The following is a 26,144-nucleotide window of genomic DNA, read 5'->3' as shown; positions in this document are numbered from 1 at the left end:
ACATCCAACAATGAAACTTTAATATGTCTACTAGGATACAGTAGTTCAGTTTTCTGAAACAAACTATGTTCAGAGGGAACTTTAAATGAGAAATATTTCAGAGTACTGGCAAATTTTCAAATTGCATTATCACCATTTGCTTAAAGTTATTTTTCTCTCTTCTATGAGAGAAAGCTAAAAAAAAAAAAGACAATAATTAAAGATCATCTATGAGTCAAGTTTCTCTAGAGGAACAGAATAGATAGTATGAATTGGCATTATAAAAGGGACTTTATTAGATTAGTTTATGGCAGTCCAACAACAGCTGTTTGCAAGCTTGATCAATGAAGAAACATGTAGCTGCTCAGTGCACAAGGTTGGATGTCTCAGTAGTCCCAATCTAGCACCAAACACCAGAAGGATTGCTGGAGAATTTGATCTTCAGCCATGTTTGGAAGCTAATGAGTTCTAATACCAAGAAGGAAAGTTGAAACAAAATCGATACACAGAGGAGTGAATAGTTAGGGCAGCCAGGTAAAACACACTCACCAGCAGTTAGCATGGACAGCTGTTGAACAAGAGACCGCATTCTCACTGAGCTTCTTCACTAGACTCTGAAGGACTTCATCCCTTCGTTAATCCTTTCTAAAAACAACCGCCCACACCTGCCCAAAGGCATGCCGCTTGGTTCCTAATCTGATTAAGTCAACAAAATTTAACCATCACAAATGACTACTATGAAATTGACAATAAAGGTAGCATTTAGATAGTTTGATTTTAAAATAAAGTATTACTTCTATGAATGGAAAAATGGGTCTAAACAAGAGACTACAATATAATGTTTTAAAAAAAGGTAAGATTTGAACACTACTGATTTAAAAGGTAAAATGGGGGAAAGGCAGAAAGGACATGAGAGTATAACATAATGGAAATATAGCCAACGTGTGATTTGTTCATGCAAGAAAGTTCCTAATATACTAATTTTTTTCTTCATTAAATCCTGGAAAATAACACCTGAATGTTACTTAAATGCTACATATAAAAAATTCACAGTAGATCATATTCAATTATAATAGTTAGCAGTATTTCTTTTTAAGGTAATTCTATTTATGTTTATTTGCAATTAGAGAGAGAGAGAGCAAGCCTGAACACCAGGGACTCTTGCCACTGCAACTAAAGTCCAGATGAATGTGCCACTCTATGCATCTGGCTTTACATGGGTACTGGGGAATCAAACCCTGGTTATCAGGCCTTGCAAACAAGTGCCCTTAATCTTTCAGCTACCTCTCCAGCTTGCTAGCAGTATTTCTAAAACTAAAAGAAGACAATAGACATAGAATTAAAATTGCAGGTAATAGTATGACCACATCAAGGCTAGGAAATTTGTTAGACTTAACGACACAGAAAATATCATACAAGGATGATGTGTTCCCTAACAAACGTAACATGAGGTAGTGTCTCACTCTAGCTCAGGCTGACCTGGAATGCACTCTGTATTCTCAGGGTGGCCTCGAACTCATAGCAATCATCCAACCTCCACCTCCCAAGTGCTGGGATTAAAGACATGTGCCACCTCACCTGGCTTGAATAAACTTTTTGATATTTTAATTGTAATTGCAATTCTTTCTCTACTTGGTTACATAAGTTACACAGCATTTTTTTTTATTAATTCGCTTTGTATTCAGTGAATACAGTCCAGTTGGTACCATTGTTAGCCTCCTCCCTGTCCTTTCCCCTACCCTGCCCCCTCCTCACTAGGGTATATGGGTCATGCATTGTGGAGTTAGCCCTCAATTATGGGTAGGAGGAAATGTCTCTGTGTACCATGACCCAACATGTAGCTCTGACATTCTTTCTGCCCCCTCTTTCACAAATTTCCCTGAGCCATGTCTGGTTCATGTTAGGTCTGCTTCAGTGATGAGCTCTAGGGAGCCTCTGTGTCTGTGGATATCTGATTTAGTAGGGGTTGATTGTTCTCTGTGTTGATCTCCTTCACCCTTTACATAACATTTTTAGCAACATGACTCCATTTGACTCTCTTACACTGCTGGAAGACAGACATGTCTGTCAGACATTATACAGATTTTAGAGAAATGGTGTCTTGGGAAAATGTCATGTCAAATAGTGAAGTGACAAGAAACCTGAGCTTCTGCTCTGTCCTCTCCTTCCTAAGCTCTATGGTAAACCAAAGTGGTTGTTTAGATCAAGACAATACAGATAAAAACACAGCACATGAGTTTATGGAGACAGAGGCGGAGTTATGCTTGTGAACACATGAATACTTTTCTTTAGTGGAATTCTCACCTTTTTCAATAAAATAAGGAGCAAGATCATTAATGGAGAACCAGAATAATTGAAGAAGTGTTAGAAGTTTGACAGAGGTTTGGGAGCTGAAGGGGATTTTGATGACAGATACAATGGGGCTGCTTCTTGTTCCTGAAGACCCACTTAAGGTGGTCTGAGTTAGCTTGGTTTATTTCAGCTATTGGGTGCAAGTGGGAACTACTAAGGGAGTAGAACATAACCAAGGTAGGAATATTGCCCACAGAATAAAATGGAAGATGAAAAGAGCATGAAATTATAGTACAAACATAATGATTAAGTAGTGGACCATGTAGTCCAAGGTGGGTAAAGAAAGAAATGAGAGCATTAAAGATCAGAAGCCTCAGTGGGAGCTGGGGTCTTGGAAATCAAAGAGTGTGATTTTTCTTTACTTCTTATATTTTACATTTTTAGTTGGCATACAGAGATTCAGGTATCATTCAAGACAGTGATTTTTGTCAATAACTCTGTGTGGTCATTTTTAAATTCTGGTCACACATGTGCTTTAAATATGTATTCGGTGTGTATATGTGTGTACACACGTGTGTGTGGGTGGTTTATAAATTAACTAAAGACAAATAATTCAGTGATTTCTAAAATTTGTGTTTGATATGCTTTCTGAGTTTGAAAAGACTCAAAAACAAATGCAGAACAGAAAACCTGCTACATACCTATAAGAATTAGCAGTATAAAATGCTGGTGAGAATGCAGAGCAGCAGAAATGCATGCAAATGTAAAATGGTGTATCCACTTTGGGAGACAGTTCAGTAGCATCATAAAATGTTGTACAAGGCTCATTGTATGGCACAGCAGCCATAGTACCAGGTATTTATTCAAATTATCTGAAAGCTTCTGCCCACTTTAGAGCCTGTCTACAAATATTGATACAAGTGATATTCATAATCTCCAAACTCGAAGCAACCAAGATATATATTGTGTTCAGATCCTGGTATACAAAAATATTCTCCAATGAAATATAATCACTCAAGCCAGGCATGGTGGTACACACCTTTAATCCCAGCACTTGGAAGGCAGAGGCAGAAGGATCACTGTGAGTTCGAGGCCACCCTGAGACTACATAGTGAATTCCAGGTTGGCCTGGACTAGAGCGAGATCCTACCTCGAACCCCTGCTCAAAAAAAGTAATTATTCAAAGAAGATTTGGTGGCACATGACTCTAATCCAAGCACTTAGGCGGCTAAGGCAGTAGGATCATGAGTTTGAAGCCAGCCTGAGCTACATGTAATAGCTGTTTCAAAAAAATAAATAATAATAATAATAATAATAATAATAATAATAATAATAAATGGTTCCTTGGAATAACAGCTGTTTTAGGGCTATGCGGTAGTTTGAATGTGAAATGTCCCCCATAGCCTCATGTATTTATGATAAAGCCTTATATTCAGTCTCCAGTGGGTGGAACCTTGCTGGAGGAGACATGTTCCTGGGAGTGAAACTTGAGGTTTGTTACTCGAGCCCTACTGAGTGTTAACTAGCTAGCTAATTCTTGCTGCTTCTGCCCTGCTGCTGATATTTGAAAATATTACCTAGTTGCCTGTTCTGTCATGTTTTCTCAAACATAGTGAAATTTCCCCTAGAAACTGTAAACCTTAAATAAATTCTTTCCATAAGCCATTTCTAATCAGGTGTTTTGCCCCAGCAATGAACAGGTAACTCCAACTAGCTAGGATAGAAAATATACAAAATGAGTCTATACTATAATGTGGTGCCAAAATTTCAAGTATTCAAAAACAGAATGAGATTATGACAAGGAGATATAGGAGTCAAATAGCTTCCAATGGTCAATGCTAGAAAAATTTGAGTATTGGATATCAGCCCTAAGCATATAATAAGAACCTAGGGGTCAGTTCTACATGGTTTTTAACTTTGTTATTTAATAAGTGAATGACAGAAAAGCAACACATCTCCCATAGATGATTCAAGATGCTCTGTCAAGAAATTTCCTTCTCAACTGTGGGCCTCACTTAATAACTTCCTCCAGACAGTCCATTGTAGAAAAGAAAATAAATTTTAAAAAGCAACTATAGAGTGGGAAAGCTGACAAATACTACCTCTGACAAGTGGTCAAGGTTAATTTCATAAACAAATAAGCTGTATTTATGGTAGATACTTTTCATGAGCTGTGTTGAAAATGACACTTGACCATCTCTGTGAGAGTACTCTCAAAATCTCACAGCCCTGGTCTAACTGAGATCATCAGATCATCACAGATTGAGGGTATTCTACAAAATACATGACTAGTCCTCTTGTTGTTTGAGACAATGTCTTACTCTAGCCCATACTGGCCTCCAACTTTCTGTATCATCCCACCTTAGCCTCCTGAGTATTAAAGGCATGAGCCATGACCAGTACTCTTAAAAAAAGAAAACTGTCAATATCATTAAAACCAAGGAAAGTTGGAAAAAATGTCCTAGGCCAGAAGTCACTAAGGGGACATGATAGTCAATGTGATGTGATACTTGGGCAGAGCCCTAGAACCTAAAATGGTCACTAGCTAAAAAATAACTAATGGACTATAAATAAACTATTGAGTTTATTAATATATACCAGTTGCTTCATTAATTGTAATGCATGGAAATATAATGTTAACAATAGAAGTGGGTACAATCTATACAGAAACTTTATACCAGTCTTAAGAATTTCTATGACTCTATTTGATATGTTTTTAAGTTTATGAAAAAGGAAACACATGGAGATTCACAAGAGGTTTTATATTTGCCTGGAGTTTGGCACTGAGTCCTAGCAGGAGTCACTGTAGTCACTGTTAAATTAATTATCTTTGCAGATCATCAGCATTTCAAGTTCCCATACTTTATGACTGCCTTCAAAGTTGCTGTGATACTAATATGCACATGTTCTTAACCCTGTACACAATATAAAACAATTATGGAGAAATAATTATCCTTTAAATTTCAAAAGCTTCCAGCTGCTCAGGCAATTATAATGAAACTGTTATTGAAATCCAGATTGCTTCCAGTCTCAAATTGATGATTGAGCCAGAATTACAGAGGTTCAATAAATATATTGTGACTATCCTAATGATATTCACAGTTTATGAGTCCTGGTATAAGCATGGGATACATGAGCTCATTTGTTGATTGGATAAATATGTATCTCAGGTCTCCTGCATGACATGAATGGTACTGTTCTCTGGGAATACAGTGTAGAAGTAAGATATTACCTCACGCCTCTGGTCTATGACATTAACATCCTATTGAAGAATCTATGTCAGAGGGCTGGGGAGATGGTTCAGTGGATAAGATCACTAGCTTTAATCATAAGGGCCTGAGAGAGCTTCAGACCACCTGAGTTTGATTCCCCAATACCCACATAAACAGCTGTGCATGGCCATATACACATCTAATCTGAGCCCTGCGGGAAGCAGAGACCAGAGAATTGATCACAAGAGTTCAGAGAGAGTCCATATAAAGAAAATCCATGAATGAGCCACCAAGGAAGAGCACCTGTTGTTTCCCCCTGGCCCTTCTGCACTCATGTGCACAGGGCTTGTGCATATGCATATACTACACATACCACACCAAACATTTTAAAAAAGTGTATCTATGTCAGAGCCAACTCGGAAAGAGGAAGTAATTTGTAGCAATACCAAGCTTCTTTTCAAACTGTTCAGTTTGCTAGTACTGAGCCCAGATTTCCAGGTCTGTTACTAGGGGACACAATAATATTTCCTAAAGTCCCTTGCAAAGGAATCCTATAGATCAGAGGAGGCAGCAACTTATCCATTTTTTGATGACCAAAGCATCAAACATGTTTCTTTCTCACTGTTTGGAAAGATCTTACCTTACATCATGATCTCAAGAGATATTTCAAATTTTCAAGTACAGTTTTTAAGACATTTTTATTTACTTTTATTTTGTAAGAGACAGAGAGAGAAGAAAGAAAGAAAGAAAGAAAGAAAGAAAGAAAGAAAGAAAGAAAGAAAGAAAGAAAGAAAGAAAAAAGAGAAAGAGAAAGAGTGAATGAGAATGGGCAAAATGGGGCCCCTTGCCACTGCAAGTAAATTCCAAACACATGTGTTACTTTCTGCATCTGACTTTATATGTGGATACTGGGGAATTGAACCCTAATGAGCAGGCTTTGCAAGCAAGTGCCTTTTAACCACTAAGTCATCTCCTTCACCCTAGGTACTGTTTTTAAAGAGCTACAAGAGAGAGTTGTTCATTTGAGGCATGACAGCCAGCCCTAATCTCGTGACAGCATGTATTACCTCAACAAAATGTAATTTTGTGACTGTATTCTCTGATTTGCCAATGTTCCCCAAGGCTTCAGCTCCTAAAACACATGGTAAATTTCTTTCCTTTCCTTTCCTTTCCTTTTTTCTTTTCTTTTTCTTTTTGAAGTAGGCTAGCATGGCTGGTCTCTAACTAATGAAGATCCTCCTTCCTCAGTGTCTCAAATGCTGGCATAGTTGTGAAACACTGTGCTTGGCTTACATGGAATTTAAAAAAGTGAATCATTTTACAATGCACTAAAGCTAATCAATTAATTCATGATTTTAAAATGTTCTTTGAACATTCCCCTAATCCTTTTGTAAACCATTTTCTTTGAGCTTTCACAAACCTGGTGCCACTGAGAAAAATGATACAAAATTCTCCATGTAGAATCCTCAATAAAAAACTGTAAGAATACTTTGACTCTACGTACTATATGCAATTATTTTATTATAAACAACAATATTGAACAAAAACAGCTCAATAAAGAATATTGATATTATAATTGTAAAACCTAACCATATACAGGAAAAAAAATATGTACTGAAGATCAAGTAGTGACTATTTCTAATGCATAAAAATGGGCATTTAAGTATCATAGTATTATTGCCTCTATTCACTGCCAGGCCAGTTATTTAATGAGTGAGCAAGATGGAGACAATGTCACAAAATATACTTCACATATAGGCTATAGATCAAGTGTCCATATTTTCAAAACAAGGCCATATTCTTATTTACTTCAGTGTATTAATTTAAAAAAAATCACTCTTCTTTTCCACACAAAGAAAAACAAATGATCATGACTTTAGAAGGAAATTAATGCCTATTAAGACAATTGTACAGCTGGGAAGAGGGCATGTTTATTTTTAGGTTGCTGTCCTTATGGTATGCTTAATAATGGAAGAGTCTAGCAATCTGATGTATGAATCAAGGCTTATAATTTTCAATGTTTTAACTTTTGATGAGGTACTATTTTTACTTGGTTTACAAATTGGAACATATTTGTGTAAATTATTTTAAATGCCTGAAGGAGTGCTCATTAAACCATCAAATTTTTTCCATTTGCATTCCCTATTCCATCTGTCTTTTTGTTCCTAAGAGAATTCTGTATGTGTTATAAAAAATATTTTCTAGAGGTGTTAATTATGTACCAGAGAAAGACCAACTGTGACTATATTGTCATCAAGGGCTACATGATTTTACTCTTTAAGTGCTTTCTTATAGGTGGAGGTAAAGCACTAAGAGCTGGGCCAATACATTAATGTCAAGAGCACAGCATGTGCTCTCAGATGCTGTATAGATGCAGAGTAGCCAACACACATAACATCAATACAGGCACAGAGGATCCCAAAAACTGATTAAATACATATGAAGTAAAATATTCCTCTTTATTTGGCAATATAGTATAGGCCACATTTCAGGGGAAAGTTACTGGTAGCTGTGGGAGTCAATGTTAAAATAAAGAAACTCTTCTAGTAACAAAAGAATTTGTTCAGGCAAAATATCTCAGAAGTCTCAAAGAAAGAAATTGTATTGAATGTAATGAAGAAATGTTAGAAAGGACACAGCATGTATCTGGTTTTGAATAGAAAACATGGAAAAGCTTTCTAGGGGAAGAGAAAATGACTTACCCCAAAAATGTAAAAGAATATGAGGGAGACAAGGATGACTTGGAAAATGACATTAAAGCAGATGAAGATAAAGCTATATACTATAATAAAATAGAGACTGTAACTGTATACACAACTAATAAAAAAATCAAAGCATTTTTATTAAAAATAGCTTGTTTGGAAAAAGAAGAGACTGTAACAGACTCCAGTGTGAGTGGTGCTTTAAGTAAGATGGCCCCAGAAACTCATGTGTTTTGAAGCCTTGGTCCCCAGCTGATGGCAATTTGGGAGGAGATGTTTCCGGGGGTGAGCTTAGGAATGTTATAGCCCAGCGCACCCTTGCTACAGATCAGTTCACTCTTCTATTGCTATTTTCTACCTGCAGTAGCAGAAGTGATGTCCAGGCTCTGTTCTAGGATCATCTTTTCTTGCAATCATTAAGCTTCCCCTCAAGACCATAAGCCAAAATAAAAACTTTCCTCAGCTGCATTCCTTTGGATACTTTGTTTCAGCAATGAACAGGTAATTACAACAGTGTGGATGAATTTTATTTCTTGGTTACAAATATTATTGTGATGTTAAACATGGTAATAGTAAACTGCAATATAAATTGAACCAAAACTGGAGAAATTCTTATAGGTAGATAAGTGTCACAATAGATTGCATGTTATTATTCATAGTTCTATCATGTATATATAGATGTATCTGCTTGTTATAAATTATAGACATACAAGTGCTCAATTTACTACCATAGGCCCACACAATGCAGACACTAAAGTATTGTGCACTTGTGGATTCTCTAAAAAAAATAAATGTAGGAATGAACATAAAGTACAACAAAGTGTATCATGCAAAATAGAACGTAGCATCATTCCCATGCTCTGAGTATGCCCAAGCATCACACTGGTTGAATTATCACAGCGTTAGAATAAGCCTGTGAGTCTGTTGTGGGATTTAGCACACAGTGGCCTCTAGCAAGTTGTTCAAAATCAAGCTAATTAGCACTGAGGTACATTTGCCCCTATTTCACACTCATCTACACTTTCCATATCAGTATTTTCTACATGTTGCCTGGGATAAGAAGATAGGAAGCTGAGTGAACTAAAAAGTATTCTCCAAAACAGTATTGGTGGGGGAGAAAAAGAGAGCAACAGATAAAGACATGTGAACTAATCTTGTCCTCTTATAGTACAATAACAATCATAGATACTTATCATCCCCCTCTGGCATAAAGTTACTTCTCCAGTAACTTTTTAAGAATCTTTTAAAATTTTTATTGTTAGGCAAAAACTTTGTATGTATACATTATATGTTGCTACTATCATTTCCGTCCTCCCAGCCCCCACTCCGCAGAGGGCCTTCCTTGGGATTTCTGGCATTCACCATGGAATTGTGGGTTATGACTTGTGAGAGCAACAGTCAGTCATTGTGGGGAGAATCAATGTTTCTGGGTCTTCCCTCCCACCCTGTAGCTTTTATATTCTTTCTGCCCCCTGCTCCACAAAATTGCAATAGTTTGTTTTTATGCAAGCTCAACAGACTGGTCATTTTATGCAAGAGAGTGAAAGCAACAGCAAGAGAAAGAGCAAGAGAGAGAATTGGTGTACCAGGACCTCAGCCACTGTAATTGAAGTCCAGATGCATGTGCCACTTTGTAAACATGTGCAACCTTGATTACTTCTGTCACCTTGTATGACTGGCTTAGATGGGTCCTGGAGAGTTGAACATAGGTCCTTAGGTTTACAGGCAAACTCCTTAACCACTAAGTCATCTCTATAGCCCTAATAGCTTTTTAAAATCTTCTTTATTGACAATTTTCATTCATGGTATATTTTGATCATAACCTTCTCCCATTACCTTCTTTTGTCATCTCTCTCCCATCTCACTTCCACTGAACTTCTTGTTTATAACTAGTCAGTCTGTCTTCTATTTTTAAAATTATTTTTATTAGATATGAACATAATTTGGTATGTAAACACCACAAGTTGGTACCATCCTTTCCCTCTTTCCTGCCCCTTTTCTGAAGAGACCTTCAACTCTATGGGGATTGTGGGTCATGCATTATGGGGGCAATAGTCAGTTACTGGGGAGAGGCATTTCCCTAATGGTTGGAGATGTTGAACATTTTCTTAAGTGTGTGTTAACAATTTGTAACACTTTCTCTGAGAACTCCCTATTCAGTTTTCTGCCCCGCTTTTGGAGTGGGTGTTTGATTTATTTTATGTTTAGTTCTTTGTAGATTCTAGATATTGGGCTTCTGTCAGTGGTATAGCTGGAGAGTATTTTCTCCCATTCAGTGGGTACTCTATTGACACTGCTTATAGTATATTTGTCTGAGCAAAAGCTTTCACTTCATGAGATCCCATTGGTTAAGTGATTGTTTAATTTCATGGGCTACTGGGGTTTTCTTCTGCAAGTCTTTTTCCAGTCCTGTATTGTGGAGAGTGTCTCCTATTTCTAATTCCATTAGCTGAAGAATTTCAGGGTCTTATATTGAGGTCTTTAATCCATTTGGACTTGATTTTTGTGCATAACAAAATAAGTGGGTCTAATTTCATTTTTCTACATATGTTCATCCACTTTGTCCAACACTATTTGTTGATGATGCTGTATTTCTCCACACTACATTATTGCCACCTTTGTCAAAAATCAAGTAGCTATACTTACTTGATCTAAGGTCTGTGTCTTCAATTCTGTTCCATTGGTCTATGTTTCTGTTTTTATTCCAGTATCAGACTGTTTTTGTCACAATGGCTTTTAATATAGCTTTAGACCAGGTATAGTGATACCACCAGAGGGTTTTTGTTGTTTTTTTTTTGTTTGTTTATTTGTTTGTTTTTGTTGAAGATATATTTGGATATCTGAGGCCTTCTAGCATTCCATATAAATTTTGTTATCTTTTTTTCAATATCTGCGAAGAATGATCCTGGTATTTTTTATTGGTATTGCATTAAATCTGTATGTTGCTTTTAGTATAATTGCCATTTTCACAATATTAATTCAACCTATCCAGGAGCATGAGAGGTCTTTCCATATTCTCAGTCCTTCTCAATTTTTTTCCTGAGTTTTGTTTACTGTTTTCATTATATAGGTCTTTCACACTCTTGGTTTGTGTTATTCTAAGGTATTTAATTTTTTCTTGCTATTCAAAATGGGACAGCCTGGCTGATTTCTTTCTCTGTATATTTTTCCTTTGCAAATAGAAAGGCTACTGATTTATATGCATTGATTTTGTATCCTGCCATTTTGCTGAAGGAATTTTTCACCTTTAGAAGTTTTGAGATGGAGACTTTCAGGTCACTTATATGTAGGATCATGTCATCTGCAAGTAAGCCTAACTTGACTTCTTCCTTTCCAATTTGAATCCCTTTTATTTCTTTCTCCTGTCTTGTTGCTTGGGCTAGCACTTCTAGTACTATGTTGAAGAGCAGTGGTGAGAGTGGACACCCCTGTCTTGTTCCCAATCTCAGTGGGAACTCCTTGAGTTTTTCCCCATTAAGCGTAATTTGAACTTTAGGAGCTTTATACATAGACCATTGTGTTGAGATATAAACCCTTCATATCTGTTCTTTCTATTGTTTTGATCATGAAGAGGTGTTGTATTTTGTCCAAGGCCTTCTCTGCATCAGTTGAGATGATCATGTGGCTCTCATGGTTCAGTTTATTTAAGTGGTGTATTACGTTGACCAATTTCCATATGTTAAACCACCCTTGCATCCCTGGGATAAAGCCAATTTTATTGATGTCTGTTGTGATCTCTCCCTTTCAATTTCTGATTTTGTTAATTTGAGACTTCTCTCACTTTTTCTCTCTCTCTTTTTTTATTTGATCATATTTGCCAAGGGTTTGCCAATCTTGTTTATCTTTTCAAAGAACCAGCTCTTCATTTCATCATTTTTTTTCATTAATTTCTTAGTTTCCAATTCATTAATTTATGCTCTAGAGCTCTTTGGGTTGGATTCTTATTTTTTGAGTGTCTTTAGGTGGACAGACAAGTTATTAAATTGGGATCTCTCTGTCTTTGTAATGAAGACATTTAGTGCTACAAATTTTCCCCTTAAGACTGCCTTCATTGTATCCCACAAGTTTTGGTAGGCTGTGTGTTTCATTCATTGAATGCAATTCTAGGAATTATACAATTTCTTTTTCTATTTCTTCCACAACCAATTTATTGTTTAAAAGTGTGTTGCTTAGTCAGCAGGAGCTGGTGTAGTTCTTGATGTATCTCTTGTTAATTTCTAGTTAAAGCATTGCAATCTGACATGATACAAAGTGTTATTTCAATTTTCTTGAGTTTATGGAAGCACACTTTATGACCTAATTACAGTCAATTTTGGAGAAGGTTCCATGGGCTGCTGAGAAGAATGTGTATTCTGTAGAATTGGGGTGGAAAGTTGTGTAGATATCCATTAAATCTAGTTGATCTCTGATGTTGTTGAGCTGTTTTGTTTCCCTGTTGATTTTCTGCTTAGATGATCTGTCTATTGATGATAGTGTGGTATTGAAGTTTCCAACTATAATGGTGTTGGTGTTTATTTCTGCTTTATTACTCAGTAGATTTTGTTGTATAAACTGTGGTGCACCTGTGTTTGGCATATATATATATATATATATATATATATATATATATATACATATATATATATATATCATATATATATACATGTTATATATATATATCATATATATATATACATGATTGTGATGTGTTCAAGTTGGATCTTTCACTTGATGAGTAAGAAGTGACCTTCTTTGTCCTTTTTGATTACTTTTTAAAAAATTTTTATTAGCATTTTCCATGATTATAAAAAAAAATCCCATGGTAATTCCCTCCCCCCACACACACTTTCCCCTTTGAAATTCCATTCTCCATCATATTGCCTCCCCATCACAATCATTGTACTTTTTGATTAATTTTTAATTGAAGTCTATCTGATCAGATATTAATATAGCAACACTTGCTTGTTTTTAATTCCATTTGCTTGGAATAACATCTTCCAATCTTCCACCCTGAGGAGGTGTCTATCTTTACTGGTGAGGTGGGTTTCTTGAACACATAGATAGAAGGGTCCAGTTTTTTGATGCATCCTGATAACCTGTGTCTTTTGATGGGTGAATTAAATCCATTAATATTTAAGGTTATTACTGTAAGGTTTGAATTAATCCCTGCCATGATGAGGTATTTTATGGCGTTTGATGCTTTCTTGTGTTTTGTACTATTTTAGCCTAGTCTACTTTGGTTATTACAATCTTCTTATTGGCTCTTGTGATTGATTGTTTGACTGTTCTATGTGGAGTATTTCCTCAAGTATTCTCTGTAGGTTTGGCATTGTGTTCATATAATCATAGATTTGACTTTTTTCATAGAAAGTTTTTCTTTTACCATCTAGTATAAGGGATACTTTTGCTGGGTAGAGGAGCTTGGGTTGGAAGCTATCGCAGGTTTTTCTACGTTGTATGTTATATTCCAGGCCCTCTGGCTTTCAGTGTTTCCATTAAGAAATCTGACATAGGGCTGGAGAGATGGCTTAGCGGTTAAGTGCTTGCCTGTGAAGCCTAAGGACCCCGGTTTGAGGTTCAATTCCCCAGGACCCATGTTAGCCAAATGCACAAGGGGGCACATGCATCTGGAGTTTGTTTGCAATGGCTGGAAGCCCTGGCATGCCCATTCTCTCTCTCTCTCTCTCTCTCTCTCTCTCTCTCTCTCTCACTCTCTCTCTCTCTCTCTCTCTCTCTTTCTCTGTTTCTCTCAAATAAATAAATAAATAAAAACAAAAAAATTTAAAAAAAAAAGAAAGAAAGAAATCTGACATAATTCTGATGGAATTGCCTTTGTATATTGTGAGTTGTTTCTCTCTTGCTGCCTTTTACACTCTCTGTCTTTGTTTTCATTGTTGAGAATTTTAACTATGATAAGTCTTAGAGAGTTTATTCTTTGGTCCTGTCTGTTCGCTGTTCTGTGGGCTTCTTGTATTTTGATGGGCCTCTCTTTCAATAGATTCAGAAAGTTTTCTTCAATAATTTTGTTGGATATTTTCTGTATGCTTCTCACCTGGATTTCCTCTCCTTCTGGTATTCCCATTATCCAGATGTTTGGTTGCTTCAAGGTATCCCACAATTCCCTTGCATTCTGTTCACTTGATTTTTTTTTTTAACTTAAAAAGTTTTTGGCCTCCCAGTTAATTTCTTCTGTTGTGTCTTCCAGGTCAGAGGTTCTGTCTTCCACATGAGTAACTTTGTTGGTGAGTGGTTCTAGAGAGGTTTTATAATTTCTATCTTATTTTTGTTTTCTATAGTGTTATTTTGCATTGTGTCCATCTCTTTTTTGAGGTACAATTTCAATTAAAGTTCTGATTTTCTTGATGTTTCCTGAAATTCATTCTTGCCATTTGATCAACTCTCCATTAAGCTTAATCACTTGGCTGTTGAGATCTTTCATTTCTTGACTCATCTTCAGTTTATTCATATCTCTTTTGAGAATTCTAACATTTTCTTCAATCAAGTTAAGCCTACTGTCAAGCATTTAATGGTCTAGGAGATGATTATTTTCAATTTCATTTATATGATTGTTGGTTCTTTGATGGTTTGCTTCCAGTTCAGTGACTTTTTTTTTTTTTTTTTTTTGATCAGTGCCTCATTGGTTGTTTTGTTTTCATTTTGGGAATGAATTTCTGTTGATTTCTCTATTGGTTTCATTGGAGTCTTCCACTGTAGAACCAGGCATCCTTGGTGGAGTCCTTCAGTTTTCTGACTTTGTTGACTGGTTTGCATTGTTTCTACTCTTTTTAGGGAGAATCTTTATTTCATTGAGGAGGAAGCAAGTTTTTGTCCTTTCGCACAGGCATTCTCTGGTTCAAGTGTACAGGAAATTGGTACCCAGTGGCCAGTCAAGACATGACAGCAACAGGCCTAATTCTGCAGCTCACTTATGGAGCATCCCCAACCCCCTGCCACCAAGCAAGGCACAATGGGACCTAGTAGGACCAGGGGACTGGCAGGAGAAAGGAGATAGGAGTCTTGCATGCTCACTCCACACTACTGCATTAGCCCAGACTCCATCTGCACAGGGGACCCAGACCAGGGAGCTGGGAGGAGCCCCCCACCACTTAATAGCTTTTAATAAGAGCAAAATAACTGAATTATGAGTGTTTTTCATGATAATCAGTGCTAAATTTGCAGTTCATACTCATTAATATGGATCACTGTGGTCAAAATAATAATTTAGTTCCATTTACCATTGTATGAAAAAGACAGTTTCTAAGCCGGGCGTGGTGGCGCACGCCTTTAATCCCAGCACTCGGGAGGCAGAGGTAGGAGGATCACCATGAGTTCGAGGCCACCCTGAGATGACAGAGTTAATTCCAGGTCAGCCTGGACCAGAGTGAGACCCTACCTCGTAAAACTAAAACCAAAAAAAAAAAAAAAAAAAAAAAGAAAAAGACAGTTTCTAGAAAGGATTATAAAATAATTTTCTTGTAGCATTTTAAAAGTCATTTATTGGCTAGAGAGATGGCATAGTAGTTAAGGTGCTTGCCTACAAAGCCAAAGGACCTAGGTTCAATTCCTGAGGACCCACATAAACCAGATACACAAGATGGGGCATGTGTATGGAATTTGTTCCAGCAGCTGGAGGCTCTGGCATGCCCATTCTGTGCCATAGAAGGACATTTTCTTTCAAGGCTATATGCTATAAAACAATTTGGAAAGATAGACTAGAATTAAAATTGGTCCAAGATATGCAGAAATGTCATAGTCACTTGCCTTTAAGTTGATGAGAAAATGCTAAATCCCTTCTTCACAAATTCCTTTATTCTCTGAGCAAACCATATGAGACACTTGTTTTTAAATTTCTACTCAAGATAATAAAATATAAAAGATGAATAAAAGTGAGACAAAACTATTATTCATATATTCATATTCTCAGTCTATCTCCAATAATCAACCTGAAAATACCAGAATTATTAGAAGTGCATTAAATGACTAGAAAAATGCACATAAATATATCAGACTAGAGCTCCCATGTGCAAGTAATAACTTGTAAAAAAATCTAGCCAAAATTTCTTTAAATATATTTATTTTATTCATTTATTTGACAGATAGAAAGAAGGAGATAGAGAGAGGGAGAGAGAATAGGCCTACCAGGGCCTCCAGCCACTGGGAACAAACTCCAAATGCATGTGACACCTTGTGCATCTGGTTTATGTGGGTCCTGGGGAATCAAACCTGGGTCCTTTGGCTTTGCAAGCAAATGTCTTAACCACTAAGCAATCCCTCCAGCCCTAGCCAAAAATTTTTAACCAATGGTAAGTTACTCATAAGACAAATAGAAATTAGCTGGGCATGGTGGCACACGCCTTTAATCCCAGAACTCGGGAGGCAGAGGTAGGAGGATCGCCATGAGTTTGAGGCCACCCTGAGACTCCATAGTGAATTCCAGTTCAGCCTGGGCTAGAGTGAAACCCTACCTCGAAAAACCAAAAAAAAAAAAAAAAAAAAAAAAGAAAGAAAGAAATTGATTTAAATTAAGAAACAAAATTGCTAAAGAAAGTGAAGCATCTATGGTGGGTATGGCGGTGCTTACCTTTAATCTGAGGTGAGGTGAAGGCAGTAGGATCACCATGAATTCCAGGCCTGCCTGGCCTACAGTTGTGTTCCATGTCAGCCTTGGCTAGACTGAGACCCTGCTTTGAAAAACCAAAACAAAGAAAATGAAACATTTTTATTACTACATATGGATGAAGAATTAAATAAATGAAGAAAACTATAGAACTCATAGGATATATAACCTATTGCAATTCCTTTTGGAATTCTAAACTGAAACTTTAGTACACTGCTCAGAAAATTTGAACAATATGATCAAAGGCTGAGACAAATGACAAAAGACAAATGAAACTATGGGTGAATAAGCAATTATCAGAATCCAATTTTAACCTTAAGATTTAATTAAAAGGTTGACAAAGAGAGGAACCTAGCTAACTTGGTTGAGTACTCTAAAGGTAGTCTTTCAAAACCATTATCATGACCAGATTAACTAACATCAATGAGTTAAAGTTTTTTTTAATTTTTTTTGTTTATTTTTATTTATTTGATAGTGACAGAGAGAGAAAGAGGCAGATAGGGAGAGAAGAGAGAGAATGGGTGTGCTAGGGCCTCCAGCCACTGCAAATGAACTCCAGACACTTGCGCCCTCTTGTGCATCTGGCTAACATGGAACCTGGGGAATCGAGCCTCAAACCGGGATCCTTAGGCTTCACAGGCAAGCGCTTAACCGCTAAGCCATCTCTCCAGCCCTAAAGTTTTAAGTTTACATTCTGAATACCATAGCAACTTGCCATCAGCCAGGGCCATCCTTTGTTATTCTGATGTAAACACTAGGTTAATAGTCATTTTATATCTCAAGAAGTCTGTAATCTGTTCAAGTACTTTAAGATTTATTCAACTTTGTCTTTAATCTTCAGTTTCAGCTTATTCATATCTTCATTTACAAAGTTTTGCTCTACAATCAATGTAACCACTTTGTAACAAATCTTTTACATCAAACATTTAATATCCAACATTTAAAGTTTTCTCTCCAGTTTATTTTCTTTAGTCTGTTTATCTTATAATTATCAACAAAACTTTTATTGTCCTTACTATAAGACTCTTAATATGACCATTTGTTTTTTTTTCTTCTGCAAAACGCTCTTTTAATTAGCTCTTTATAGAAGAGAAGATCATATTTGATTTATATTATTTACACAGAATATACTGAAACATATAAGCAGATCTGAACATTATTAGAAATTTTAGAAATTTTCTGACAAACTCATTATTAAATACTTCTAAATTTAAATTTAAATCTTGAGGCTGTTTTCTGTTAGTAGTCCCATAGAAGCATAGATAGATAAGAAGTACCCAGCTGTTTGTAGCAATTTGGGACTCACCCATCATCATGCTAGGGCCAGGATCCTGAGATTCCCTATTGCTGGCTCTGTAAGGCAGAGAAGCTAAGAGCCATCAGAGATTATCGTGGGGACAGCATAAACTCTGGAGAGGTCTGTGTATTGTCTTTCTGTCCAAAAGTGACCCTTATGTGTTAACCTCCTTTTCTTATTCTCAGGGACTATGATTTTAATTATTTTCAGTGTTCCTTCTAGGGGACACTCAACAATAAAAGTTGGTCATGTAGTCTAGGACAGTAGGATTGGTGGAGGACATCCTCCACAATAAATTTCCCACTATGTTGGTTTATCATTCTGCCATCTTAGGGTTGTGAGCCATACAGACACTCACATGTATGCACATTCATTCTAAGTGCACTTTTCGTGTAGACTCCAGACACATTTCCCGCACACACATTCATTCATTCAGAAATTTTATGTTCCTGTTTTAAATTCATATTCTATTTATAACTCCAGAATCCAAAACCAAACTTGAAATTACTTCAAGAATAATTTCAGATTTCAGATTCAGAATTTTTCAAAACAAAACTTGGTTACTCTCAATTTTTAATTTCCAATTTTCAATTTTTCTGGGGTGGTCAGGGTGTCCAGATCACCCATGGACAACCTCTGACTTGATATGCAGTTCCTAGGAGGATCCAAAAATGTTAAGAACAAAAGGACTAAAATACCACTAAACAGAAGTACAAGACACAAAAGAACAAATGAAAGACAGACAAAGAACAGACAACTATTGAATGATATATCCAGAACCAATTAGCCAATGTGATATCTCGCTATTCCCTAGAACCACAACCAAGTGGACAATGTAGGCTCCGTAGTTGTCCTGAACCAGATGGGCAGTGCACTGACTTGCAATTGCCCTGAACAGGAGTGTACATGTGTGTCATCAGACTCCTCTCTGTCCCCAGAAAAGATCCCACCAGTATGAGATGTCATAGAGGGAAATGCCTTACTATGACTTACCTTTGGAGGCCTCCCTGGACTGGTGCTTGTTGATTTTATTTTTTTGTGTGCGGCTGTTCATCTTGGCTGGTCGTGGAACAGAAGGCATGTTTCCAGGCCTTCAAACATCTTCAAGGAGCGCAACCCCTGGGAGTGATAGCTCAGTGCTGGAGGCTCAGAGAGAAGGGTCTAGCTTCTGAATTTGGGTTCAGGGGGGGTCTCTATCTCTTTGGGGCCTCCATTATGTTAACCCAGAATTAGTGAGAATAAAGACCACCAACCACAAATTATGGCCAAATTGAAGCAAGCCTTTAATTGTGCACAATAAAGCCAGTCTGACGGCTGCCTCCCTAAGGTGGAGATGTAGAGAAAAGCCCTGAGTCAGCTTCTCTGTCTCCTTTTATAGGGCAAAACCATAGAAATCACAGGGTAGGGGGTTTTCAGAAGCAAGCAAGCATGGTGAGGGAAGCAGACCAGCCCTTAAGTTAAACTACTACCTGGAACATGAATACACAATCCTGGGAACAGTAACCAGGGAAAAATTTGTGGCCCCAGTTCAGACATAGAAACTTAGAGAAACAGAAACTTAATGTAGTCATTATATCAAAATGGCTCTTGCTGTTAAGATGGAGTCAGGTTGGCTCTTCAGTTTGCATGTGTTTCTATCATACAACAATTAAGCAATGATGTTAATGTGAGGAATTCAAAGACACTATTATAATTTGAATCTGAAAAATCCTCAAAGTCTCCTGTGTTGAAGATTCAGTCCCCAGGGGGCTGGTGCTATTGAGACATAATTGGATCACAAGATTACTGACCTCATCAACTGATTAAAGTACTTTTTAGTTTCAGCTGAATGAGCTATTAGGAGATAGGTCTAGCTAAAGGGTACCATGTCCCCAGGTCCTTCTGCTATTTCTCCCTGATTTCTGAGTGTCTGTTCTGTTTCAATAGGTTGGAGACAATAGATCATGAACTTAAACACTTAAAACCATGAACCAACTAAGTCTTTCTAACTTTACGTTTCTCACATATTTTGTTACAGAAAGGTAAAAGTAACATATGCAGTGTATTAATTTCTACCATATGTGAATATGATATCAAGGGCTATATTCCTATTGTGCTACAGTTTTTCTTATTCAGCATCCACCATCCCACACAGATACATGTGTGTTTCTTAAAAAAAATTTTTATTTATTTAGGGGTGTGTGTGTGAATGCACCAAGGCCTTTTGTTCCTACAAATGAACACCAACCACATTCACTACTGTTTTGTGCCTGGCTTGATGTGGGTAGCTTGGGAATTGAACATGGGCTGGCATGCTTTGCAAGTAAGCACTTTTACCCAATGAGCCATCTCCCTAGCCCCACACATACATATTTGGTAACAGTACTTAATGATCTTTTCCTTTATGGAGCAACATCTATGACATTTTCCTTAGAAACTTTTTTAAAAATTTTTTATTGACAACTATACTTACAGACAATAAACCCTGATAATTCCCTCCCTTCCTCCACTTTCCCCTTCACAACTCAACTCTCTATCATATCCCCTCACTCTCTCAGTTAGTCTCTCTCTTATTTTGATGTTGTCATATTTTTCTCCTGTTATGAGGGTTTTGTGAAATTATTGCTAGGCACTGAAAGGGTAAGGCCCATTTCTGTCTGGATAGTTGCATTGTAAGGAGTCATACCTTTCTTTTGGCTCTTACATTCTTTCTGCCACCTCTTCCACAATAGATCCTGATCCTTGGAGGGTTTGATAGAGAACTTTCAGTGCTGGACACTCCTCTGGCACTTCTTCTCAGCACTATGTTGTTTTTTGGGCCATCCCAGTGGTCATCACAATCTGAAAAGAGAAGCTTCTCTAACGAAAAATGAGAGTAGCATTAATATATGAATACAAACATTAACTGTAGTGCTTACAGGACAGTTTGGTGAGCATAATATTTGCATTTAGTCAGACAAGAGCAGGCTTTATATCCTTAAGGCTCATGACTACCTTCACCATAGTCTTTTGATTAAGTTTTCAGTACTAAGCATGTACTCACTACCATAGAGCAGGCCTCCAGTCCAATTAGAGAGCAGTTGGTTTCTCCCAGTGCAGACATTCCACTATTGTATCTGTTCAGTCATTTGGCCTGTCTGACCAAACTTGAAGCTTCCAGTGTCCACTGTTTTCACTGCTTATGACTTCTGTCTACCATAGGGCTACATGCACTGCAGCTTTTTCCAGCTTTCAATTGGCTGCTCCATAGAGAGAAGGTTTACAGCTCAGAATAAGCTTGATTTCTCAGTAATCTTACTGCCCAGGCATGTGAAGTCTTTAACAATAGGGTCTTACCATCTGTTACTCATGGGAAACCAAGGGCCTTAGCAATAGACTATAATGTTTTGGAGGCAACAGGGAATTCTCTGGCCAACAACTCACTGGAAGGTATCCCATTCCTGGCACTGAAAATTTTCTACTAAAAATATATGGCTTCTGGATGTGCCATTATCCAAAAAGTAGGCTTTCATATGGCATATTCAGAATATCTTAAATTTTGATTGACACTCCCCCCACCCACCCTTCTCTTAATCAATCTCTTCCCCTGGCCTCCCTTAGGCCATCCCACTCCCTGTAATCTGTTCTTCCACTCACATATATACAATGCCATCCCCTAAAGTCATTCCTTCTCCTCCCTCCCTTATAATCTTTTTTCTGGCTTAATGACCTCTGAAACTGATTTTTGGTTCCAGCTCATACACAAATGTTTGGCTTTCTGGGTCTGGGTTGCCTCACTCAGTATAATCCTTCCCAGATCCATCCATTTCCCTGGAAATTTCATTTTTCTTTACTGCTGAATAGAACTCCGTTGTGTAAAAATATCACATCTTTATTATCCATTCACCTGTTGAGGGATGTCTAGGCTGGTTCCATTTCCTAGCTATTGTGAATAGAGCAGCAATAAACATGGTTAATGCAAGTATCTCTAAGGTAATGAGAAGAATCATTAGGATACATGCCTAGGAGTGCTAGAGCTGGATCATACAGTAAATCTATTTTTATCTGTCTCAAGAATATTCACACTGATTTCTACAATGGCTGTACCAGATTACATTCCCATCAACACTGTAGAAGGATTCCCCTTTATCTGCATCCTCACCAACATTTATTGTCATTTGTTTTCCTGATGATAGCCATTTTAACAGGAATGAGATGAAATCTCAAAGTAGTTTTAATTTGTATTTACCTGGTGGCTAAGGATGTAGAACACTTTTTTAGATGTTTAGATACCACCTGTATTTCGTCCTTTGAGAATTCTCTATTTAGTTCCATAGCCCACTTTTTAATTGGGTTGTTTGATTTCATATTATTTTGTGGTTTTTTTTTGAGTTCTTTGTATATTCTGGATATTAATCCTCTGTCAGATGTATAGCTGGCGAAGATTTCCTCCCATTCTGTAGGTTGTCTCATTGCTCTATTCACAGTGTCCTTTGCTGCACAAAAGCTTTGTAGTTTGATAAGATCCTGTTGGATGATTAGTGGTTTTATTTGCTGAGCAATTGGGGTTATATTCAAAGCATCATTGCCTATACCAGTATGTTGAAGGGTTTCCCCTACCTTCTCCTCTACCAGTTTCAGAGTTAACTGTTTGGTATTAAGGTACCTGATCCCTGTGGACTTGATTCTTCTGCATGGACAAAGAAAAGGATCTATTTTCTTTTTTGCTTTATTTTCTCAATTTTATTAACATTTTCCATGATTATAAAAAATATCATAAAATAAATCCGATGGTAATACCCTCACTCTCCCTCCCACTTTCCCCTTTGAAATTCGATTCTCCATCATATCCCCTCCCCATCTCAATCAATCTCTCTTTTATTTTGATGTCATGATATTTTCTTCCTCTTATGATGGTCTTGTGTAGGCAGTGTCAGGCATGGTGAGGTCATGGATATGCAGGCCATTTTGTGTCTGGAGGAGCATGTTGTAAGGAGTCCTACCCTTCCTGTGGCTCTTACATTCTTTCCACCACCTCTTCCGCATTAGACCCTGAGCCTTGGAAGGTGTGATCAAGATGTTACAGAGTACTCCTGTCACTACTTTCTAGCACTATGATAACTTCTCAGTCATCCCAAGGTCACTGACATCTGAAAAGAGAAGATTCTCTAACCAAAGTGAGATTAGCATTAATATAAGGATATAAATATTAAGAGAACTGCTTACTGGGCAGTTTGATAAGCATAGTATATACACTTATCCAGACATCAGCAGATGTTACGCCCCTAGGACTCATGACTATCTCTGTTTTAATTTTTCAGTATCAGGGATGTATTGCCCGCCCCCCCCCGCCCCCCATGGAGTGGGCCTCTAGTCCACTTGGAGGGCAGTTGGTTTCCACCATGACAGATGTGCCATTATTGTACCTGTTAGCTCATTTGGCCTGGCTGGCCAGTTAAAAGGCTTGCAGTGTCCACCGTTGAGTATCTTCACTGGTGGTATCTCTTTCTCCCATTGAACTACATGGAGAATGGCTTCTTCCAGCTTCCTGTAAGGTGGTCTACATGGAGGAGGTTATCAGCTCAGTTCCAGCAAGATTTTTCAGTGGCCTTGCAGCCCAAGTATGTGGAGTCTTCAGGAATAGGGTCTTACCATTGACTCCTGGTGGGAAGCCAAGGGCCTTGGCAATGGCCTATAATGTTCTGGGGGCATCAAGGACCTCCCTGGCCAACAACTCACTGGAGGTATCCCATCCCTGGCACTGAAAATTTTCCAACAACAATCTATGGCTCCTGAGTTTTCCATTGTCTGGAGAATTCCATATGATTTATTTGCATCCTCTTAGATTTTGATTAGCCCTCCCTCCAAATTTCCTTTACTCAATCTCTTCCCCTGAACTCACTTTGGGCCATTTCACCCCCTTTAATCTATTCTTCTACTTACATATATACAATATCAACCTCTTAAGTACCCTCCTCCATTACTTTCTCTTTCCTTTATATATCCTTTTTAACATACTGGTCTCTGCTACTGAGTTTTTTCCTTCTCACACAGAAGCCCAGTCATCTGTACCTAGGATCCACATATGAAGGAGAACATGCGGTGCTTGGATTTCTGGGTCTGGGTTACCTCACTTAGTATACTCCTTTCCAGATACTTCCATTTTCCTGCAAATTTCATAACTTCATTTTTCTTTACCACTGAGTAGAACTCCATTGTATAAATGTGCCACATATTCAAATCCACTCATCAGTTTAGGGACATCTAGGCTGGTTCCATTTCCCAGCTATTATGAATTGAGCAGCAATGAACACGGTTGACCATGTATTTCTAAGGAAATGGGATGAGTCCTTAGGATATATGCCCAGGAGTACTATAGCTGGGTCATAAGGTAGATCAATTTTTAGCTGTCTTAGAAACCTCCACACTGATTTCCACAATGGCTGGACCAGATTACATTCCCACCAGCAGTGTGGAAGGGTTCCTCTTTTTCCACATTCCCACCAGCATTAATGAACATTTGTTTTCATCATGATAGCCAATCTGACAGGAGATGAAATCTCAATGTAGTTTTAATCTACATTTCTCTGATTACTATTTATGTAGAACATTTTTTTAGATGCTTATATGCCATCTGTATTTCTTCTTTTGAGAACTCTCTATTTAGCTCCACAGCCCATTTTTTGATTGGCTTGTTTGATTCCTTATTATTTAACTTTTTGAGTTCTTTGTATATCCTAGATATTATTATCAGATATATAGCTGGCAAAGATTTTTTCCCATTCTGGAGGTTGCCTCTTTGCTTTATTCACAGTGTCCTTTGCAATTACAATATCTTTGTAATTTCATGAGGTCCCAGTGGTTAATCTGTGGTTTTATTGCCTGAGCAATTGGAGTTATACCCAGAAATTCTTGGCCAAGACTAATATGTTGAAGTGGTTCCCCTACTTTTTCCTCTATCAGTTTCAGAGTTTCAGGTCTGATGTTAAGGTCTTTAGTCTATTTGGATTTAATTCTTGTGCATGGAGAAAGAGAAGAAACTATTTTCATCCTTCTACAGATACATATCCAGTTTTCCCAACAGCATTTGCTGAAGAGGCTGTCTTCTCTCCAATGAGTATTTTTGGCATTTTTATCAAATATCAGATGGCTATAGATACCTGGACTTATACCTGGGTACTCTATTCTGTTCCATTGATCTACATATCTGCTATTGTGCCAGTACCATGCTGTTTTTGTTTCTATGGCTCTGTAGTATAAGGTAAAATCAGGCATGGTGATACCTACCACCTTATTTTTGTTGCTCAGTTTTATATTAGATATTCAAGGTTTTTTGTGATTCCAAATGAATATTTGGATTTTTTTAAATTTCCATGAAGAATGCCTTTGTGATTATGATGGGGATTGCATTAAATGTAGAGATTGCTTTTGGTAAGATTGCCATTTTCACAATATTGATTCTTCCAATCCAGGAACAAGGGATGTTTCGCCATTTCCTACTGTCTTCTTCAATTTCTCTCTTGAGTGTTTTATAGTTTTCATTGTAGAGACCCTTTACTGCCTTGGTTAGGTTTATTCCAATTTACTTTATTTTCTTTGATGCAATTGTGAATGGGAGTGATTCTCTGACTTCATCCTTTGTGTGTTTGTTGTTAGCATATAGAACTGCTACTGATTTCTGCATATTTATTTTGTATCCTGCTATATGGCTGTCAGTTTTGATCAGCTCTAACTGTTTGCTAGTAGAGTCTTTAGGGTCCTTTATATATAGAATCATATCATCGGCAAATAATGATAACTTGATTTCTTCCTTTCCAATTTGTATCCGTTTTATGTGTGTCTCTTGCCTTATTGCTATGGCTAAGACTTCCAAAACTATATTAAATAAAAGTGGGAACAGTGGAAACCCTTGTCTTATTCTGATTTTAGTAGGAAAGCTTCCAGTTTTTCCCCATTTAGTAATATTTTGGCTGTAGGCTTGTCATAAATAGCTTTTATTATATTGAGATATGTTCCTTCTATTCCCAGTCTCTGTAGGGCTTTTATCATGAAGGGATGTTGGATTTTGTCAAACACTTTCTCTGCATCTAATGAGATGATCATTTTTG

At 37.3% G+C, this 26,144-nt stretch overlaps 1 pseudogene; it reads right to left on the bottom strand.

The window, feature by feature from the left end:
• The window catches only part of LOC101608722, a 33,377-nt pseudogene extending 14,218 nt beyond the window's left edge, over positions 1-19,159 (bottom strand).
• Positions 19,160-26,144: the final 6,985 nt, after the last annotated feature.

This window comes from Jaculus jaculus, chromosome 6 (genome assembly GCF_020740685.1).
Source record: "Jaculus jaculus isolate mJacJac1 chromosome 6, mJacJac1.mat.Y.cur, whole genome shotgun sequence".
Taxonomy (NCBI): Eukaryota; Metazoa; Chordata; class Mammalia; order Rodentia; family Dipodidae; genus Jaculus; species Jaculus jaculus.
The sequence above is the reverse complement of the archived record's forward strand: the minus strand, read 5'-3'. Positions and strand labels throughout refer to the sequence as shown.